The sequence below is a fragment of the Entelurus aequoreus genome, linkage group LG01 (genome assembly GCF_033978785.1).
Source record: "Entelurus aequoreus isolate RoL-2023_Sb linkage group LG01, RoL_Eaeq_v1.1, whole genome shotgun sequence".
Lineage (NCBI taxonomy): Eukaryota > Metazoa > Chordata > Actinopteri > Syngnathiformes > Syngnathidae > Entelurus > Entelurus aequoreus.
Window position 1 is genome coordinate 18808063 of NC_084731.1, and position 7500 is coordinate 18815562.

Sequence of the window (7500 nt, forward strand, 5' to 3'; positions counted from 1 at the left end):
CATTTACTGTTAATATCTGCTTACTTTCTCTTTTAACATGTTCTATCTACACTTCTGTTAAAATGTAATAATCACTTATTCTTATGTACTTTGATACTTTACATTAGTTTTGGATGATACCACAAATTGGCTTATCGATCCGATACCAAGTCGTTACAGGATCATACATTGGTCATATTCAAAGTCCTCATGTGTCCAGGGACGTATTTCCTGAGTTTATAAACATCATATAAATTTTTAAAAAAAAAACGAAAAAATGTTGATGTAATCATAGTAGTATCAACTAGATACACTGTTGTACTCGGTATCATTACAGTGGATGTCAGGTGTAGATCCAGATAAAGAACAAGTGATTTGTATTTAGGATTTTTTCTAAAATATTTTAAACTATCGGGCGATAGGGCCTGGCGGTGGTCTGCGCCCACCCATTGCGGTTCTAGCTTTCACAATTTTGTGCCATTCAATCAAAAAAAACAAAAAACAAAAAAAACGAGCAGCGGCAGATCATGAATAACCCCTGGGCTGCATTTTGGACAAAGCCATGTCTTAAAGCACCTCTTCAGTGTTATAGCTTCATAGTTTTTAGGCCAAAATGCGTCCGTTCTCCCTTTTCTGTCTACACCCTGTGTCTGCTTGTAAGTACTCTGTGATTGTGCGCTGCCGAACATGCTCCTCTGCTCGTAAAACCAGCAATGTCACGACGTGACGACGACGCGCCGTCATACCCGTTGGGAACCGGTACATTTCAAACAGAGTATAGTACCGTTTTTGATTAATTAGTACCGCAATACTAAACTAGTACCGGTATACTGTACAACCCCAGTTGGTAGTATCAATATTTTGGCTTTTTCTTCATGATATTATGCCTTTTTGCTCTTTTTACCTCCGCCAGAAGGTATGTGTAATCCTTGGGGTTTGTTTGGCAGTTAGTTAGTTATCTAGGTAACGAGTTTGTAAGTTATTTTGCAACATAACTGGGCGAATTTTGATGAAACTTTCAGGGAATGTCAGAAATGGGATAAGGAACAAAGTGGTTTGTATTTAGGATTTTTTCTAAAATATTTTTAACTATCGGGCGATAGGGCCTGGCGGTGGTCTGCGCCCACCCATTGCGGTTCTAGCTTTCACAATTTTGTGCCGTTCAGGCAAGAAAACGAAACAAAAAAAACGAGCAGCGGCAGGTCATAAATAACCCCTGGGCTGCACTTTGGACAAAATCACCTTTTCAGTGTTATAACTTCACCTTTATCGTTAGTTTTTAGGCCAAAATGCGTCCGTTCTCCATTGTCTGTCTACACACTGTGTCTGCTTGTAAGTACTCCGTGATTGTGCGCTGCCAAACATGCTCCTCTGCTCGTAAAGCCAGCAATGTCACGACGTGACGACGACGGGTAATATCAATATTTTGGCTTTTTCTTCATGATATTATGCCTTTTTGCCCTTTTTACCTCCGCCAGAAGGTATGTGTAATTCATGGGGTTTGTTTGTCAGTTAGTTAGTTAGTTAGTTAGTTAGTTATTTAGTTATTTAGTTAGTTAGTTAGATTTTTAGATTTAGATTCAGATTTATTGGTGCCCGTGGGGAAATAATTTTTTTACTGACCGTACATTTAGACAATAAACATTACACATCACGGACAAAAATAGCAAAAAGACATCATACATGACAGCACTGTGTCTGCTTGTAAGTACTCTGTGATTGTGCGCTGCCGAACATGCTCCTCTGCTCGTAAAACCAGCAATGTCACGACGTGACGACGACGGGTAGTATCAATATATTGGCTTTTTCTTCATGTTATTATGCCTTTTCGCCCTTATTTACTCCGCCAGAAGGTATGTGTATTTCATGGGGTTTGTTTGTCAGTTAGTTAGTTAGTTAGTTAGTTAGTTAGTTAGTTAGTTAGTTAGTTAGTTAGTTAGTTAGTTAGTTAGTTAGTTAGTTAGTTAGTTAGTTAGATTTTTAGATTTAGATTCAGATTTATTGGTGCCCATGGGGAAATAATTGTTTACTGACCGTACATTTAGACAATAAATATTACACATCACGGACAAAAATAGCAAAAAGACATCATACATGACAGCACTGTGTCTGCTTGTAAGTACTCTGTGATTTTGCGCTGCCGAACATGCTCCTCTGCTCGTAAAACCAGCAATGTCACGACGTGACGACGACGGGTAGTATCAATATTTTGGCTTTTTCTTCATGATATTATGCCTTTTTGCCCTTTTTACCTCCGCCAGAAGGTATGTGTAATTCATGGGGTTTGTTTGTCAGTTAGTTAGTTAGTTAGTTAGTTAGTTAGTTAGTTAGTTAGTTAGTTAGTTAGTTAGTTAGTTAGTTAGTTAGTTAGTTAGTTAGCTAGTTAGATTTGTAGATTTTTAGATTCAGGTTCAGATTTATTGGTGCCCGTGGGGAAATTTTTTTTTACTGACCGTACATTTAGACAATAAACATTACACATCACGGACAAAAATAGCAAAAAGACATCATACATGACAGTGACAGCACTGTGTCTGCTTGTAAGTACTTGGTGATTGTTCGCTGCCGAACATGCTCCTCTGCTCGTAAAACCAGCAATGTCACGACGTGACGACGACGGGTAGTATCAATATATTGGCTTTTTCTTCATGATATTATGCCTTTTCGCCCTTATTTACTCCGCCAGAAGGTATGTGTAATTCATGGGGTTTGTTTTTCAGTTAGTTAGTTAGTTAGTTAGATTTTTAGATTTAGATTCAGATTTATTGGTGCCCATGGGGAAATAATTGTTTACTGACGGTACATTTAGACAATAAATATTACACATCACGGACAAAAATAGCAAAAAGACATCATACATGACAGCACTGTGTCTGCTTGTAAGTACTCTGTGATTGTGCGCTGCCGAACATGCTCCTCTGCTCGTAAAACCAGCAATGTCACGACGTGACGACGACGGGTAGAATCAATATTTTGGCTTTTTCTTCATGATATTATGCCTTTTCGCCCCTATTTACTCCGCCAGAAGGTATGTGTAATTCATGGGGTTTTTTGTCAGTTAGTTAGTTAGTTAGTTAGTTAGTTAGTTAGTTAGTTAGTTAGTTAGTTAGTTAGTTAGTTAGTTAGTTAGTTAGTTAGTTAGATTTTTAGATTTAGATTCAGATTTATTGGTGCCCATGGGGAAATAATTGTTTACTGACCGTACATTTAGACAATAAATATTACACATCACGGACAAAAATAGCAAAAAGACATCATACATGACAGCACTGTGTCTGCTTGTAAGTACTCTGTGATTGTGCGCTGCCGAACATGCTCCTCTGCTCGTAAAACCAACAATGTCACGACGTGACGACGACGGGTAGTATCAATATTTTGGCTTTTTCTTCATGATATTATGCCTTTTCGCCCTTATTTACTCCGCCAGAAGGTATGTGTAATTCATGGGGTTTGTTTGTCAGTTAGTTAGTTAGTTAGTTAGTTAGTTAGTTAGTTAGTTAGTTAGTTAGTTAGATTTTTAGATTTAGATTCAGATTTATTGGTGCCCATGGGGAAATAATTGTTTACTGACCGTACATTTAGACAATAAATATTACACATCACGGACAAAAATAGCAAAAAGACATCACACATGACAGCACTGTGTCTGCTTGTAAGTACTCTGTGATTGTGCGCTGCCGAACATGCTCCTCTGTTCGTAAAACCAGCAATGTCACGACGTGACGACGACGGGTAGTATCAATATTTTGGCTTTTTCTTCATGATATTATGCCTTTTCGCCCTTTTTACCTCCCCCAGAAGGTATGTGTAATTCATGGGGTTAGTTAGTTAGTTAGTTAGTTAGTTAGTTAGTTAGTTAGTTAGTTAGTTAGTTAGTTAGTTAGATAGTTAGTTAGTTAGATAGTTAGATTTTTAGATTTAGATTCAGATTTATTGGTGCCCGTGGGGAAATATTTTTTTACTGACCGTACATTTAGACAATAAACATTACACATCACGGACAAAAATAGCAGATTGTGCGCTGCCGAACATGCTCCTCTGCTCGTAAAACCAGCAATGTCACTTTTTAGTGGCGGTATAGTACCGGATATAATTCATTAGTATCGTGGTACCTTACGTATACCGTTCAACCCTACTTTACCTCTAAAGGCTTAGGCGGCCACATACATGGACAGCACCTTTTAGCTCTTATTTCCAAAATTGTGTACACTACTGAATTGGGGTCTTATGGCCGCTTATGTGGACACTTATACTGCCATCTGGTGGTGTCAGAAGAGTATAACAAACAATGGAATTTGGAGAGAAAAAAAGTGTAAAAATTTAAATTTGCATGTCACTAAACATGGTGTACACGTTTGTGTACTTATGGACTAAGTACATCATATCAAAATATGATTCTTAGTTTTTATTCTAATTAGGGTCCAATAAGCCCAAATAGCAAAGAGAAATAAAACAAACAAAAAGCTTGGGCCTTAAGAGGTTAAAGTGAAAAACTTTGCAAGAAAAAAAACTTTTAGTACCATCCATACTTTGTAATTACCAAATGCACTTTATAGTGACACACACTATTGCTCTTTCCTCAGCTCCACGCTGAGTTGTGAACCCGAGCCGCCCGCAGAGCTCTGACGTCGTATCGACTTAGCCTTAAACTCAAACTTATTGACAAACCGAGCCAACGGTTTCCGAAATGTCTCCACGGCGCGCCGGAGCCCTATCTTGTTTTTCGCACCAGCTGTTCAATCAGCAGCGTCGCTGGAGCGTGAAGACAGGAGTCAAGGGTCAGGATGAGCAACAGGGGTTGTGAGAATCCGCCTCCGCCTCCTCGGACGCCGGAACATCTCATTAATAGACGGGGGGGGGGGCGTAATTACGAACGCACGAACCGCGCCACACACCCGTCCACTAACGTCCTCCTGTGGGAGCGTCTGCCGCCAAATACCATCAGTGCACTTTCAGCTGTCACCTGCTTGACTGTGCAAGTTGGGAGGATATTGGAGTCTCATCGCCGCGCCGACAATGGACTTTCAAGCCTGAAACAAGTGGATAAGATATCCAGTCGGGCGCCGCAATTCACACCGAGGACCCAAAGACAAAGACGTCGTCCGTTGGCGCACACATGCATACTGTAGGTCTCATTAGTGCTTGTGATTATGCATCACACGTCTAGTCAGGCGGCAGAGATGTAATTAACCTTTTCCAGGAGGAAACAGATGCCTGGATGTCACACACACACACACGTACACACGTACACACACACACACACCCGCTGTCAGGGAAACAAAGCCAGCGTCACGGTGTCACGGAAACAAAGTCCCTAAAAGCGTCGCCTGGCACTCTCTGATAATCCCCTCTTGCATATTTAGGGGTTAGAAAATGGCTCAGTGCTGCTGTCTTCTCTTTTTTCGGTGGTCTATATGCAGAAAACAGGCAAGCCTCTACCCCAGACCTGGGCAAATTAATACTAGTTACCATGTGTCAGGTCCAAACATTGATGACATCTATTAAACAAGACAAGAAGCAAGGAATTAAACAGAGACAGAATTAAAATTTGGCTCAATTGAGGAGAGATGTCTGGACCGTACTCTTGTGCAGTCTCCATCACGCTCTGGCGAAAGAGTGTACGCCTCCTCTTTTATTTGGACTTTCCCTGACATCTATTAACCAAGACAAGAAGCAAGGAATTAAACAGAGACAGAATTAAAATTTGGCTCAATTGAGGTGAGACGTCTGGACTGTACAGTCTTCATCACGCTCTGGCGAAAGATTGTACGCCTCCTCTTTTATTTGGACTTTCCCTGACATCTATTAAACAAGACAAGAAGCAAGGAATTAAACAGAGACAGAATTAAAATTTGGCTCAATTGAGGAGAGACGTCTGGACTGTACTCTTGCACAGTCTCCATCACGCTCTGGCGAAAGATTGTACGCCTCCTCTTTTATTTGGACTTTCCCTGACATCTATTAACCAAGACAAGAAGCAAGGAATTAAACAGAGACAGAATTAAAATTTGGCTCAATTGAGGTGAGACGTCTGGACTGTACAGTCTTCATCACGCTCTGGCGAAAGATTGTACACCTCCTCTTTTATTTGGACTTTCCCTGACATATATTAAACAAGACAAGAAGCAAGGAATTAAACAGAGACAAAATTAACATTTGGCTCAATTGAGGTGAGACGTCTGGACTGTACAGTCTTCATCACGCTCTGGCGAAAGATTGTACGCCTCCTCTTTTATTTGGACTTTCCCTGACATATATTAAACAAGACAAGAAGCAAGGAATTAAACAGGGACAGAATTAAAATTTGGCTCAATTGAGGAGAGACGTCTGGACCGTACTCTTGCGCCGTCTCCATCACGCTCTGGCGAAAGAGTGTACGCCTCCTCTTTTATTTGGACTTTCCCTGACATCTATTAAACAAGACAAGAAGCAAGGAATTAAACAGAGACAGAATTAACATTTGGCTCAATTGAGGTGAGATGTCTGGACTGTACAGTCTTCATCACGCTCTGGCGAAAGATTGTACGCCTCCTCTTTTATTTGGACTTTCCCTGACATCTATTAAACAAGACAAGAAGCAAGGAATTAAACAGAGACAGAATTAAAATTTGGCTCAATTGAGGAGAGACGTCTGGACTGTACTCTTGCACAGTCTCCATCACGCTCTGGCGAAAGATTGTACGCCTCCTCTTTTATTTGGACTTTCCCTGACATCTATTAAACAAGACAAGAAGCAAGGAATTAAACAGAGACAGAATTAACATTTGGCTCAATTGAGGTGAGACGTCTGGACTGTACAGTCTTCATCACGCTCTGGCGAAAGATTGTACGCCTCCTCTTTTATTTGGACTTTCCCTGACATCTATTAAACAAGACAAGAAGCAAGGAATTAAACAGAGACAGAATTAAAATTTGGCTCAATTGAGGAGAGACGTCTGGACTGTACTCTTGCACAGTCTCCATCACGCTCTGGCGAAAGATTGTACGCCTCCTCTTTTATTTGGACTTTCCCTGACATCTATTAAACAAGACAAGAAGCAAGGAATTAAACAGAGACAGAATTAACATTTGGCTCAATTGAGGTGAGACGTCTGGACTGTACAGTCTTCATCACGCTCTGGCGAAAGATTGTACGCCTCCTCTTTTATTTGGACTTTCCCTGACATCTATTAAACAAGACAAGAAGCAAGGAATTAAACAGAGACGGAATTAAAATTTGGCTCAATTGAGGAGAGACGTCTGGACTGTACTCTTGCACAGTCTCCATCACGCTCTGGCGAAAGATTGTACGCCTCCTCTTTTATTTGGACTTTCCCTGACATCTATTAAACAAGACAAGAAGCAAGGAATTAAACAGAGACAGAATTAAATTTGGCTCAATTGAGGAGAGACGTCTGGACTGTACAGTCTCCATCACGCTCTGGCGAAAGATTGTACGCCTCCTCTTTTATTTGGACTTTCCCTGACATCTATTAAACAAGACAAGAAGCAAGGAATTAAACAGAGACAGAATTAAAATTT